This window comes from Lucilia sericata, unplaced genomic scaffold (assembly GCF_015586225.1).
Source record: "Lucilia sericata isolate MDLA Ls3-8-SP2 unplaced genomic scaffold, ASM1558622v1 Contig000506F_arrow, whole genome shotgun sequence".
Classification (NCBI taxonomy): Eukaryota; Metazoa; Arthropoda; class Insecta; order Diptera; family Calliphoridae; genus Lucilia; species Lucilia sericata.
In genome coordinates, this window is record NW_023994520.1 from 128,591 (window position 1) to 144,008 (window position 15,418).

Consider the following 15,418-nt stretch of genomic DNA (forward strand, 5'->3'; position numbering starts at 1 on the left):
AGTACAGACTAGACTATAGACTAGACTATAGACTAGACTATAGACTAGACTATAGACTAGACTATAGACTAGACTATAGACTAGACTACAGACTATAGACTAGACTATAGACTAGACTATAGACTAGACTATAGACTAGACTATAGACTAGACTATAGACTAGACTATAGACTAGACTATAGACTAGACTATAGACTAGACTATAGACTAGACTATAGACTAGACTATAGACTAGACTATAGACTAGACTATAGACTAGACTATAGACTAGACTATAGACTAGACTATAGACTAGACTATAGACTAGACTATAGACTAGACTATAGACTAGACTATAGACTAGACTATAGATTAGACTATAGACTAGACTATAGACTAGACTATAGACTAGACTATAGACTAGACTATAGACCAGACTATAGACTAGACTATAGACTAGACTATAGACTAGACTATAGACTAGACTATAGACTAGACTATAGACTAGACTATAGACTAGACTATAGACTAGACTATAGACTAGACTATAGACTAGACTATAGACTAGACTATAGACTAGACTATAGACTAGACTATAGACTAGACTATAGACTAGACTATAGACTAGACTATAGACTAGACTATAGACTAGACTATAGACTAGACTATAGACTAGACTATAGACTAGACTATAGACTAGACTATAGACTAGACTATAGACTAGACTATAGACTAGACTATAGACTAGACTAAAGGCTAGACTATAGACTAGACTATAGACTAGACTATTAATTATTAATAATAGACTATAGACTAGACTATAGACTAGACTATAGACTAGACTATAGACTAGACTATAGACTAGACTATAGACTAGACTATAGACTAGACTATAGACTAGACTATAGACTAGACTATAGACTAGACTATAGACTAGACTATAGACTAGACTATAGACTAGACTATAGACTAGACTATAGACTAGACTATAGACTAGACTATAGACCAGACTATAGACTAGACTATAGACTAGACTATAGACTAGACTATAGACTAGACTATAGACTAGACTATAGACTAGACTATAGACTAGACTATAGACTAGACTATAGACTAGACTATAGACTAGACTATAGACTAGACTATAGACTAGACTATAGACTAGACTATAGACTAGACTATAGACTAGACTATAGACTAGACTATAGACTAGACTACAGTCTAGACTATAGACTACACTATAGACTAGGCTATAGACTAGACTATAGACTAGACTATAGACTAGACTATAGACTAGACTATAGACTAGACTATAGACTATAGTCTAGACTAGACTACAGACTAGACTAGACTAGACTAGACTATAGACTAGACTATAGACTAGACTATAGACTAGACTATAGACTAGACTATAGACTAGACTATAGACTAGACTATAGACTAGACTATAGACTAGACTATAGACTAGACTATAGACTAGACTATAGACTAGACTATAGACTAGACTATAGACTAGACTATAGACTAGACTATAGACTAGACTATAGACTAGACTATAGACTAGACATAGACTATAACTAGACTATAGACTAGACTATAGACTAGACTATAGACTAGACTATAGACTAGACTATAGACTAGACTATAGACTAGACTATAGACTAGACTATAGACTAGACTATAGACTAGACTATAGACTAGACTATAGACTAGACTATAGACTAGACTATAGACTAGACTATAGACTAGACTATAGACTAGACTATAGACTAGACTATAGACTAGACTATAGACTAGACTATAGACTAGACTATAGACTAGACTATAGACTAGACTATAGACTAGACTATAGACTAGACTATAGACTAGACTATAGACTAGACTATAGACTAGACTATAGACTAGACTATAGACTAGACTATAGACTAGACTATAGACTAGACTATAGACTAGACTATAGACTAGACTATAGACTAGACTATAGACTAGACTATAGACTAGACTATAGACTAGACTATAGACTAGACTATAGACTAGACTATAGACTAGACTATAGACTAGACTATAGACTAGACTATAGACTAGACTATAGACTAGACTATAGACTAGACTATAGACTACTATAGACTAGACTATAGACTAGACTATAGACTAGACTATAGACTAGACTATAGACTAGACTATAGACTAGACTATAGACTAGACTATAGACTAGACTATAGACTAGACTATAGACTAGACTATAGACTAGACTATAGACTAGACTATAGACCAGACTATAGACTAGACTATAGACTAGACTATAGACTAGACTATAGACTAGACTATAGACTAGACTATAGACTAGACTATAGACTAGACTATAGACTAGACTATAGACTAGACTATAGACTAGACTATAGACTAGACTATAGACTAGACTATAGACTAGACTATAGACTAGACTATAGACTAGACTATAGACTAGACTATAGACTAGACTATAGACTAGACTATAGACTAGACTATAGACTAGACTATAGACTAGACTATAGACTAGACTATAGACTAGACTATAGACTAGACTATAGACTAGACTATAGACTAGACTATAGGCTAGACTATAGACTAGACTATAGACTAGACTATAGACTAGACTATAGACTAGACTATAGACTAGACTATAGACTAGACTATAGACTAGACTATAGACTAGACTATAGACTAGACTATAGACTAGACTATAGACTAGACTATAGACTAGACTATAGACTAGACTATAGACTAGACTATAGACTAGACTATAGACTAGACTATAGACTAGACTATAGACTAGACTAAAGGCTAGACTATAGACTAGACTATAGACTAGACTATTAATTATTAATAATAGACTATAGACTAGACTATAGACTAGACTATAGACTAGACTATAGACTAGACTATAGACTAGACTATAGACTAGACTATAGACTAGACTATAGACTAGACTATAGACTAGACTATAGACTAGACTATAGACTAGACTAAAGGCTAGACTATAGACTAGACTATAGACTAGACTATAGACTAGACTATAGACTAGACTATAGACTAGACTATAGACTAGACTATAGACTAGACTATAGACTAGACTATAGACTAGACTATAGACTAGACTATAGACTAGACTATAGACTAGACTATAGACTAGACTATAGACTAGACTATAGACTAGACTATAGACTAGACTATAGACCAGACTATAGACTAGACTATAGACTAGACTATAGACTAGACTATAGACTAGACTATAGACTAGACTATAGACTAGACTATAGACTAGACTATAGACTAGACTATAGACTAGACTATAGACTAGACTATAGACTAGACTATAGACTAGACTATAGACTAGACTATAGACTAGACTATAGACTAGACTACAGTCTAGACTATAGACTACACTATAGACTAGGCTATAGACTAGACTATACTATAGACTAGACTATAGACTAGACTATAGACTATAGTCTAGACTAGACTACAGACTAGACTACAGACTAGACTACAGACTAGACTAGACTATAGACTAGACTATAGACTAGACTATAGACTAGACTATAGACTAGACTATAGACTAGACTATAGACTAGACTATAGACTAGACTATACTAGACTATAGACTAGACTATAGACTAGACTATAGACTAGACTATAGACTAGACTATAGACTAGACTATAGACTAGACTATAGACTAGACTATAGACTAGACTATAGACTAGACTATAGACTAGACTATAGACTAGACTATAGACTAGACTATAGACTAGACTATAGACTAGACTATAGACTAGACTATAGACTAGACTATAGACTAGACTATAGACTAGACTATAGACTAGACTATAGACTAGACTATAGACTAGACTATAGACTAGACTATAGACTAGACTATAGACTAGACTATAGACTAGACTATACTAGACTATAGACTAGACTATAGACTAGACTATAGACTAGACTATAGACTAGACTATAGACTAGACTATAGACTAGACTATAGACTAGACTATAGACTAGACTATAGACTAGACTATAGACTAGACTATAGACTAGACTATAGACTAGACTATAGACTAGACTATAGACTATAGACTAGACTATAGACTCGACTATAGACTAGACTATAGACTCGACTATAGACTAGACTATAGACTAGACTATAGACTAGACTATAGACTAGACTATAGACTAGACTATAGACTAGACTATAGACTAGACTATAGACTAGACTATAGACTAGACTATAGACTAGACTATAGACTAGACTATAGACTAGACTATACTAGACTATAGACTAGACTATAGACTAGACTATAGACTAGACTATAGACTAGACTATAGACTAGACTATAGACTAGACTATAGACTAGACTATAGACTAGACTATAGACTAGACTATAGACTAGACTATAGACTAGACTATAGACTAGACTATAGACTAGACTATAGACTAGACTATAGACTAGACTATAGACTAGACTATAGACTAGACTATAGACTAGACTATAGACTAGACTAGACTAGACTATAGACTAGACTATAGACTAGACTATAGACTAGACTATAGACTAGACTATAGACTAGACTATAGACTAGACTATAGACTAGACCATAGACTAGACTATAGACTAGACTATAGACTAGACTATAGACTAGACTATAGACTAGACTATAGACTAGACTATAGACTAGACTATAGACTAGACTATAGACTAGACTATAGACTAGACTATAGACTAGACTATAGACTAGACTATAGACTAGACTATAGACTAGACTATAGACTAGACTATAGACTAGACTATAGACTAGACTATAGACTAGACTATAGACTAGTCTAGTCGGTAGAGCAGTCGATAGTCTATTCGATAGTATATTCTATAGTCTAGTCTATAGGCTAGTTTATTGTCTATTCTATAGCGTAGTCTATAGTGTTGTTTAAAGTCGTGTCTATAGTTTGGCAAAATTTCAATTTTCCATTCCTGCTCTATATAGGCATTCGTGAGTTTGAATATAATATCTTTTGACGTTTATAGGTCCATGTTAAAGTCCAGTACTCTTAACAATTTTTATTTTTACAACAATAGTTGTTGTTAATATATATATTGTTATTATTGAATTGTTATCAATAAAAGGAAAAGTGAGTGAGTGTATCTGTGTGTGTGTGTGTGCAAAAATTAAACCCACCCCTTTGCTATTTACTTCGAACTAAAAGTGTGTGCAGTTTTTTGTCTTATTTGTGTTTTTTTAAATTAGAACCTGAAGCATATGACCAGCGTGTCTTGAATTTTTAAATCTATTCTGGGAGTTTTTTTCACATATTTTTTTGCGTTTAAGCTTAAGGGTGTATTTTTTCTCTTTTTTTAGATTTCCATTGACTTTGACAGTTTTTTTGTGCGTTAGATTTTTCCTAATGGATTTTTTCTAACAAGAAAATGTTTGTTTTTTTTTTTTGCTCATACTTTATCCTACAAACCTGGACCATTATGTAGTGTTTTTTTTGTAGAAAAAAAGGGTTAAAAGTTTTCTTTCTTTTTTTTATTTTAAAGCCCGCTGAAGTTTTTCTTTAAATATTTACTCGCTAATATTTACTTGCGTGAACATTTTTTCGCTGTAAAAATAAAAATTGAAAAAGCAAAACGCTTTTTTCTTTTCTTCTCTAAGGTTAATCACAAAAGCTTTTAAATTTTTTTACTTAACTTCATTTTTTTGAAGTTTTACTCTAGAGACTGTTCAACTAAATAGACCAGTGGGTCAGGCAGCTTACTTTTGCAAAAAAAAAAAAAAATGATTGACATTTGCTTTACTATGTGAAGCAAATGATAGAAAGAAAATACTCAAATGAAGATATCATATTACCCTAAAAAGGAGAAATAATATTTTATAGTAATTTCTAAAAAAGGATTAATTTGTTTAAAATCCATTTATTTCCAAAAAAAAAAAAATAACAAATTTATTTCTAAGCAAATAATGTCAATTTTCTTAAGTGAAATTTATGTTTTAATTTTGACATTTGTAAATCAATTCGGTTTGAAACTTTATTAAAGAGTTGGGGGAAGCCTTGAAACCTCATTATTTTAATGAGGATATTTTCAAAATTTCTTTAAAATTTATTTTTGAGAAAAATGTTGTACGAACACTTTAATTTATTAATAGCTCCGTAGATTGACCATACTCTTAGCAATATTTACTGAAAATTTCTTTGTTATAACTCCATCCTACAGTCAGTTATAGGAAAAAGTCTGAGCTGGCTTTTGGTTTATGGTTTAAATCGAATAAATCTGTTATTGGTCGGTTTAACGGCAATTTGTGAAATATTTTGTGAGAACACTTAACTCTTTTAATAGTTTGTCGGATTGCTCATGCTCTTGGGAATATTCTCTGAAAATATCATCGTAATTGTTGAAACCTACAGTTAGTTACAGGAAAAAGTCTAACCCTACTTTTTTATTGTTCAAAATTGGCTAACTTTATGTTGGCTTGCACAATACTATTTGTGAAACATTTTGTGCAAACACTTTACTTTTTTAACAGTTCCATGAATTGCCCATATACTTAGGAATATTCTCTGAAAGTTTCGTCTCAATTGCTGATACATATAGTCAGTTACAGGAAAAAGTCTAACCCTACTTTTGTTTTGTTTAAAATTGATGAACTTTTCGTTAGTGTGAAAAATTGCCATTTGGGAAACATTTTGTGGGAACACTTTATATTATTCCCAGGTCGACTGATTGCCCATACTCTAAGAAATATTCTTTGAAAATTTCATCATAATTGCTGAAACCTACAGTCAGCTACAGGAAAAAGTTTTATCCTACTTTTGTATTGTTTAAAATTGACTTACTTTTCATTGGGGTTGAAAATTGCCATTTGGGAAACATTTGGTGGGAACACTTTATATTATTTCCAGGTCCACAGATTGTCAATACTTTAAGGAATATTCTGTGAAAATTTCATTACAATTTCTAAAACCTACAGTCAGTTACAGGAAAAAGTCTGAATTTGCTTTTGTCTTTGTTAAAACTAACAAATTATTCTTTGTAGATGAAAATTGCCATTTGTGAAAAGTTTTGAGAAATCACTTTACTTTGTTAATATTCCTATGGATTGCCCATTGTATTAGGAATATTTTCTGAAAATTTCATAGCAAATGCTGAAACCTATAGTCAGTTAAAGGAAAAAGTCTGAGCCTATTTTTGTTTTGTTTCAAATTGGCTAAATTTTTGTTGGTGTGGAAAATTGCCGTTTGGGAAACATTTGGTGGGAACACTTTATATTATTCCCAGGTCCACAGATTGTCCATAATCTAAGGAATATTCTGTGAAAATTTCATCAAAATTGCTGAAACCTACAGTCGGTTACAGAAAAAAGTTCGACCCTACTTTTGTATTTTTTAAAATTGACAAACTTTTCGTTGGTGGGGAAAATTGCCATTTGGGAAACATTTTGTGGGAACACTTTATATTATTCCCGGGTCTACAGATTGCATATACTCTGGGGTATATTTTAGGAAAATTTCATCATAATTACTGAAACCTACAGTTAGTTACAGCAAAAAGTTTTAACAAAAAGTTAGTATTTTTTAAAATTTTGGATTTTTCAAAATTTATGTATATTAAGAAAATTCAATTTAGTGAAAAATTTTGTTAGATAGGAATATATTATTTTCAAATTTTTGGTATCTGGAGACCTTGGGACCTATAATGAGAAAATTTTAAGTCGATAGTTTTATTTTTAAAGAAATTAGAACAAAACGATTGTTGATTAAAATTTAAAGCTGTTCTGTTATATGTTGCAGAAAACTCTTCTGTTTAAAAATTTTCTAAAATTTTTGAAATTTTTAAAAATTTATATTTCAAACAATATTTAAGCAAAAAATTTGATGAAAATTTTTTTATAATTGTTTTGTTGTATAGCAAATCAAATATTTAAATTTTGTACACATATTTTGCTTATAATTTTTTTTCTTTTATTTATATACATATGTGTGTGTAAGTTTACATGTGTATGTGAGTATTTTGGTATATATGTATGTATTTATGTATGTGTTGTTTATGTATTTTATTTATATATTTTAAGTTTATTTGTGTTTACATTTTTTATGATATTTTCATTATTATGCGTAGAGACGTTTTATCAAAAAAAAAATAAAATAAATAAAAATTATTTTTGCAGGACTTTCGTTCTAAATTCATGACCAACAAAGTACTGCTGTTGTATTTTTTTTTTTTCTCTAAAAAAAATTATATTATTTATATGTGTAAGAAAAAGTCTGACATAAACCAACAACATGTGCCCAAGATAAAGTAGGCTTATCAACCTTATGCCACCCAATGCCTTACTGGCAACCAGGGAAAGGGTTAGTAGTGAAAGTTGTATAAATTTTGTATTCATCTGGCTTGTTTTTTAACCCTTTTTGCAAGGCAAAAAAACGCACACAAAAAATGGAAATGTTTAGATGATGATAATGGTCAGACACACACAAACACACAATAGTGACCAGGGCCATCACAGCAAGTGTTAGAAAAGGCCAGAGCAATAAAAGTGTGAAAGAGTAAACGGTTTTTTTTTAGTAGGAACCCCTTCCTTGTACTATATGCCAACGTCCAGCCTTATGTAATAAATACCTGCAGATGAGGACCTAGAAGTTCCTGCTGCTGCTGCTGCAGAAGATAATAATGAAGTTTCAAATCATACAGGCGCACTTTCACTTTTTGTTGTAAAAGTTTTGCAATAGTGTGTAATAGAATTGCACAGCTATATAAAACAACAACAACATCTACACTCAGCATCCTTTCTTTGACCAGTTGTATCTGTGTGTGTGTTTTTACCCTTTACTTTTTTATCAAGCCTAAAAGAGGGCAGTTTTTTATCATTTTTTTCCACAATTTTTCCAATTTCTTTTATTTTTTCTCTGTTTAGAAAAAAAAAATATTCTAAATTAAGTTAGAATCTCATTATAATCAACCCCCTTTTTAAGGATTTTTTATGGCCAAAATTTTTTTCTGTTTTAATGTTAAGAAAAAAGTGAGAAAATCTAAAGTTTGAGTTATATAATATAAACAAAAATTCTATGTTTTTTTCATTAAAATAATCAATATTATATATAAAGCAAAATGAATTGTATATTAGATGACTAGGAAAATTATTAAAAACATTAATAAAAAAATTTTAATTTTTAAAAAAATTCTACAAAAATTAATAAACTTATAAATTGATAATACAAAATTTCATTTTTTAAATTTAAGAAAAAAATCTTAAGTCTAGTTTCTTGTTACTAGAGTATAGACTAGACTTAGACTAGGACTAGACTCTATAGACTAGACTATAGACTAGACTATAGACTAGACTATAGACTAGACTATAGGACTAGACTATAGACTAGACTAGACTATAGACTAGACTATAGACTAGACTATAGACTAGACTATAGACTAGACTATAGACTAGACTATAGACTAGACTATAGACTAGACTATAGACTAGACTATAGACTAGACTATAGACTAGACTATAGACTAGACTATAGACTAGACTATAGACTAGACTATAGACTAGACTATAGACTAGACTATAGACTAGACTATAGACTAGACTATAGACTAGACTATAGACTAGACTATAGACTAGAACTATAGACTAGACTATAGACCTAGACTATAGACTAGACTATAGACTAGACTATAGACTAGACTATAGACTAGACTATAGACTAGACTATAGACTAACTATAGACTAGACTATAGACTAGACTATAGACTAGACTATAGACTAGACTATAGACTAGACTATAGACTAGACTATAGACTAGACTATAGACTAGACTATAGACTAGACTATAGACTAGACTATAGACTAGACTATAGACTAGACTATAGACTAGACTATAGACTAGACTATAGACTAGACTATACTAGACTAGACTATAGACTAGACTATAGACTAGACTATAGACTAGACTATAGACTACTATATACTAGACTATAGACTAGACTATAGACTAGACTATAGACTAGACTATAGACTAGACTATACTATAGACTAGACTATAGGCTAGACTACAGTCTTGACTATAGGCTAGACCATAGACTAGACTATAGACTAGATTATAGACTAGACTATAGACTAGACTATAGACTAAACTATAGACTAAACTATAGACTAGGTTGTCTCGGATTTTTACTCATGTCTCCATTATTTATGGACCAGTTTTGATGATTTTAAGTAGGAAACTTCTCGAAACATGTCTGAAAAAATTAATGAAAATTTGGGTAACGAAGATATCTAGACTTAAGAAAATTGTTTTCAACAAACATACAGACAGACAGACGGATAGATAGACAGACATAGCTTAATCGACTTCTCTATCTTTAGAAAATCGGATTATATGTCTTTATTTCCTAACTACCACCTAAAATATGCCATAGTTTTTTGTCTATTTAAAATAAAGTTATTTCAATTACTTTTTGGAAGCTTTTTTATATGTTCCTCTATATATTTCTGCCTTTTTTTGTTTGTTTTCCTTTATTTGATTTTTAATTTTCTCTCTTTTATGTTTTTTTTTTCTCATATTTTCCTTTAAATTTCATGTTACCATTATAAATCATATATGTTTATATATAAATCATATTTTACATAAACTAATACCACCTAACAGATGTATATGAACCGGCTTAAAAATAAATATTTCTCTATTTGATAAAACTGACCATAAAAATTGTTTATGAAAAGGAAGAAAATATGAAAAAACAACTACCCCTGGATATATGCTGTACCCAAAAAAAACTCTGCATATGTAAAAATCTTACATACATTTATGTAATGCATGTATGTTTGTCCGTGTTTTCTATATAAATTGTTTAGTCCAGCATAAAATCTCTGTAAAACATTTTTCATAAATATGCGTAAAAAGTTTTTTGGCAATAAACAATAATATGTTAAAAAAAAAACTCCTTAAAATACGCTTTACTTTTTTGCTACAATGTAAAACTAGTTATGATGGAAAGTATGCTATAAATTTGTTTTTGATTTGCTAATAAAATTAAATAAATATGAATCCATTACAAATTAAGTATGTTATAATGAAAGACTTCCTTTAACAAACCTAAAAGTATGTTATGGATTTTTATTAAAAAGTTTTAAACGGCTTAAGGGCTTTTATACTGAAAAGCAGCTAATTAAATTGAGGAAAAATTAAGCAGAAATTTAAAACACAATTTGCTAAGTGAAAACTATCTAGTCTATATTCTAGTCTATAGTCTAGTCTATAGTCTAGTCTATAGTCTAGTCTATAGTCTAGTCTATAGTCTAGTCTATAGTCTAGTCTATAGTCCTAGTCTATAGTCTAGTCTATAGTCTAGTCTATAGTCTAGTCTATAGTCTAGTCTATAGTCTAGTCTATAGTCTAGTCTATAGTAGGGTCTATAGTCTAGTCTATAGTCTAGTCTATAGTCTAGTATAGTCTAGTCTATAGTCTAGTCTATAGTCTAGTCTATAGTCTAGTCTATAGTCTAGTCTATAGTCTAGTCTATAGTCTAGTCTATAGTCTAGTCTATAGTCTAGTCTATAGTCTAGTCTATAGTCTAGTCTATAGTCTAGTCTATAGTCTAGTCTATAGTCTAGTCTATAGTCTAGTCTATAGTCTAGTCTATAGTCTAGTCTATAGTCTAGTCTATAGTCTAGTCCATAGTCTAGTCTATAGTCTAGTCTATAGTCTAGTCTATAGTCTAGTCTATAGTCTAGTCTATAGTCTAGTCTATAGTCTAGTCTATAGTCTAGTCTATAGTCTAGTCTATAGTCTAGTCTATAGTCTAGTCTATAGTCTAGTCTATAGTCTAGTCTATAGTCTAGTCTATAGTCTAGTCTATAGACTAGTCTATAGTCTAGTCAATAGTCTAGTCTATAGTCTAGTCTATAGTCTAGTCTATAGTCTAGTCTATAGTTAGTCTATAGTCTAGTCTATAGTCTAGTCTATAGTCTAGTCTATAGTCTAGTCTATAGTCTAGTCTATAGTCTAGTCTATAGTCTAGTCTATAGTCTAGTCTATAGTCTAGTCTATAGTCTAATCTATAGTCTAGTCTATTGTCTAGTCTATAGTCTAATCTATAGTCTAGTCTATTGTCTAGTCTATAGTCTTGCCTTTGGTCTTGTCTATAGTCTAGTCTATTGTCTAGTCTATTGTCTAGTCTATAGTCTAGTCTATAGTGTAGTCTTTAGTCTAGTTTATAGTCTAGCTTATAGTGTAGACTATAGTCTAGTCTATAATCTATACTCTTAATATCTGTTATTTTTAGAATTTTCAAAATATTTTTTTAATTTTCCAAAACAAATTGTGTCAATAATTCTTATAATTCCCAAAAGTTTACACTAATTAAACAAAAATTCTAAAGACTACTTTAGGTGTTAGAAATTACAAAAAGGTAAATTCTTCTTTTAACTACAAAAACTTTCTTAATTTATTTGAAGTGGTTTCAACAATAAGCATCTAATAAGATTTTGGCCACAATGCCAGCAATTTGGAAATGTTAAACTGTTTTTTCGCGTTTTTCTCAAAAACTAAACTGTCACAATTAATGATAAATCTGTTTACTCAAGTGTAAAGATAATAATTATGCTGCGTTCTCAGCAAAAAAAAGGGACAAGTGTTAACAAAAACACCCCCTCAACCAACTTTAGCATTTTTCAAAAATTTTTATTTACTTAAGCTTAAAAAAATGCTTAGGAATACTATAACAACAACAATTATTAATAAAAATTATTTAATGTATTCCAAAAATTGTACATAGACAATTCGTTATAGAATCGTTTTTTGCTCAAAATTGTGATTTTTACCCTTTTTTTACCTAAAAACAAAAATTCAAACCAACTTTTTGCTTTTAGAACCCTTTTTTTCTAACAAAAAAAAACTACATGAAACAACAAACGACCAACACTAATTAATGGAAAAAGGGTCTTGTAAAAGCAATTGTTCAAAGAAGCGTAAGAATCCGCGTTTTAAAGTATTTTTCAATATGCGTCAATTTTTTGTCCTTTTTTTGGGAGGATTTTTTACCCCAAATAGGGGAAAGTTTCTGCCAATACAAATGGCAATTGTAAAGACCAAAAAAGGAATGAAAAGAAAAAAAGCTTAAGAATAAAATCCATTAAAATTTTAATGAAATAAATATAGCAGCATACTTTTAGGGGGTGGGGTCTTTTGCGAGGTGTAAGAGAAATTAATAATTTAAATATTAGAATACCAAAATGCAAAATGTTTTTATTAATATAAAACGTTTAATATACTAAATAGACTATAGTTTAATCTATATTCTTGTCTATAGTCAAGTTTATAGTCTGATCTGTAGACTAGTCTATAGTCTGGTCTATAGGCTACTCTGTAGTCTAGTCTATAGTCTAGACTATATGCTAGTCCATAGCCCGTCTATAGTTTAGTCTAGTATATAGTCAAGTATATAGTCTAATATATCGTCTAGTCTCTACAGTCTAGTCTATAGTCTAGTCTAAAGTCTAGTCTACAGTCTAGTCTATAGTCTAGTCTATGTCTAGTCTATAGTCTAGTCTAAAGTCTAGTCTACAGTCTAGTCTATAGTCTAGTCTATAGTCTAGTCTACAGTCTAGTCTATAGTCTAGTCTATAGTCTAGTCTATAGTGTAGTCTATAGTCTAGTCAATAGTCTAGTCTATAGTCTAGTCTATAGTCTAGTCTATAGTCTAGTCTATAGTCTAGTCCTAAGTCTAGTCTATAGTCTAGTCTATAGTCTAGTCTATAGTCTAGTCTATAGTCTAGTCTATAATCTAGTCTATAGTCTAGTCCTATAGTCTAGTCTATAGTCTAGTCTATAATCTAGTCTATAGTCTAGTCTATAGTCTAGTCTATAGTCTAGTCTATAGTCTAGTCTATAGTCTAGTCTATAGTCTAGTCTATAGTCTAGTCTATAGTCTAGTCTATAGTCTAGTCTATAGTCTTAGTCTATAGTCTAGTCTATAGTCTAGTCTATAGTACTAGTCTATAGTCTAGTCTATAGTCTAGTCTAGATCTAGTCTAGTCTAGTCTATAGTCTAGTCTATAGTCTAGTCTATAGTCTAGTCTATAGTCTAGTCTATAGTCTAGTCTATAGTCTAGTCTATAGTCTAGTCTATAGTCTAGTCTATAGTCTAGTCTATAGTCTAGTCTATAGTCTAGTCTATAGTCTAGTCTATAGTCTAGTCTATAGTCTAGTCTATAGTCTAGTCTATAGTCTAGTCTATAGTCTAGTCTATAGTCTAGTCTATAGTCTAGTCTATAGTCTAGTCTATAGTCTAGTCTATAGTCTAGTCTATTGTCTAGTCTATAGTCTAGTCTATAGTCTAGTCTATAGTCTAGTCTATAGTCTAGTCTATAGTCTAGTCTATAGTCTAGTCTATAGTCTAGTCTATAGTCTAGTCTATAGTCTAGTCTATAGTCTAGTCTATAGTCTAGTCTATAGTCTAGTCTATAGTCTAGTCTATAGTCTAGTCTATAGTCTAGTCTATAGTCTAGTCTATAGTCTAGTCTATAGTCTAGTCTATAGTCTAGTCTATAGTCTAGTCTATAGTCTAGTCTATAGTCTAGTCTATAGTCTAGTCTATAGTCTAGTCTATAGTCTAGTCTATAGTCTAGTCTATAGTCTAGTCTATAGTCTAGTCTATAGTCTAGTCTATAGTCTAGTCTATAGTCTAGTCTATAGTCTAGTCTATAGTCTAGTCTATAGTCTAGTCTATAGTCTAGTCTATAGTCTAGTCTATAGTCTAGTCTATAGTCTAGTCTATAGTCTAGTCTATAGTCTAGTCTAAAGTCTAGTCTACAGTCTAGTCTATAGTCTAGTCTATAGTCTAGTCTACAGTCTAGTCTATAGTCTAGTCTATAGTCTAGTCTATAGTTTAGTCTATAGTCTAGTCAATAGTCTAGTCTATAGTCTAGTCTATAGTCTAGTCTATAGTCTAGTCTATAGTCTAGTCTATAGTCTAGTCTATAGTCTAGTCTATAGTCTAGTCTATAGTCTAGTCTATAGTCTAGTCTATAATCTAGTCTATAGTCTAGTCTATAGTCTAGTCTATAGTCTAGTCTATATCTAGTCTATAGTCTAGTCTATAGTCTAGTCTATAGTCTAGTCTATAGTCTAGTCTATAGTCTAGTCTATAGTCTAGTCTATAGTCTAGTCTATAGTCTAGTCTATAGTCTAGTCTATAGTCTAGTCTTAGTCTAGTCTATAGTCTAGTCTATAGTCTAGTCTATAGTCTAGTCTATAGTCTAGTCTATAGTCTAGTCTATAGTCTAGTCTATAGTCTAGTCTATAGTCTAGTCTATAGTCTAGTCTATAGTCTAGTCTATAGTCTAGTCTATAGTCTAGTCTATAGTCTAGTCTATAGTCTAGTCTATAGTCTAGTCTATAGTCTA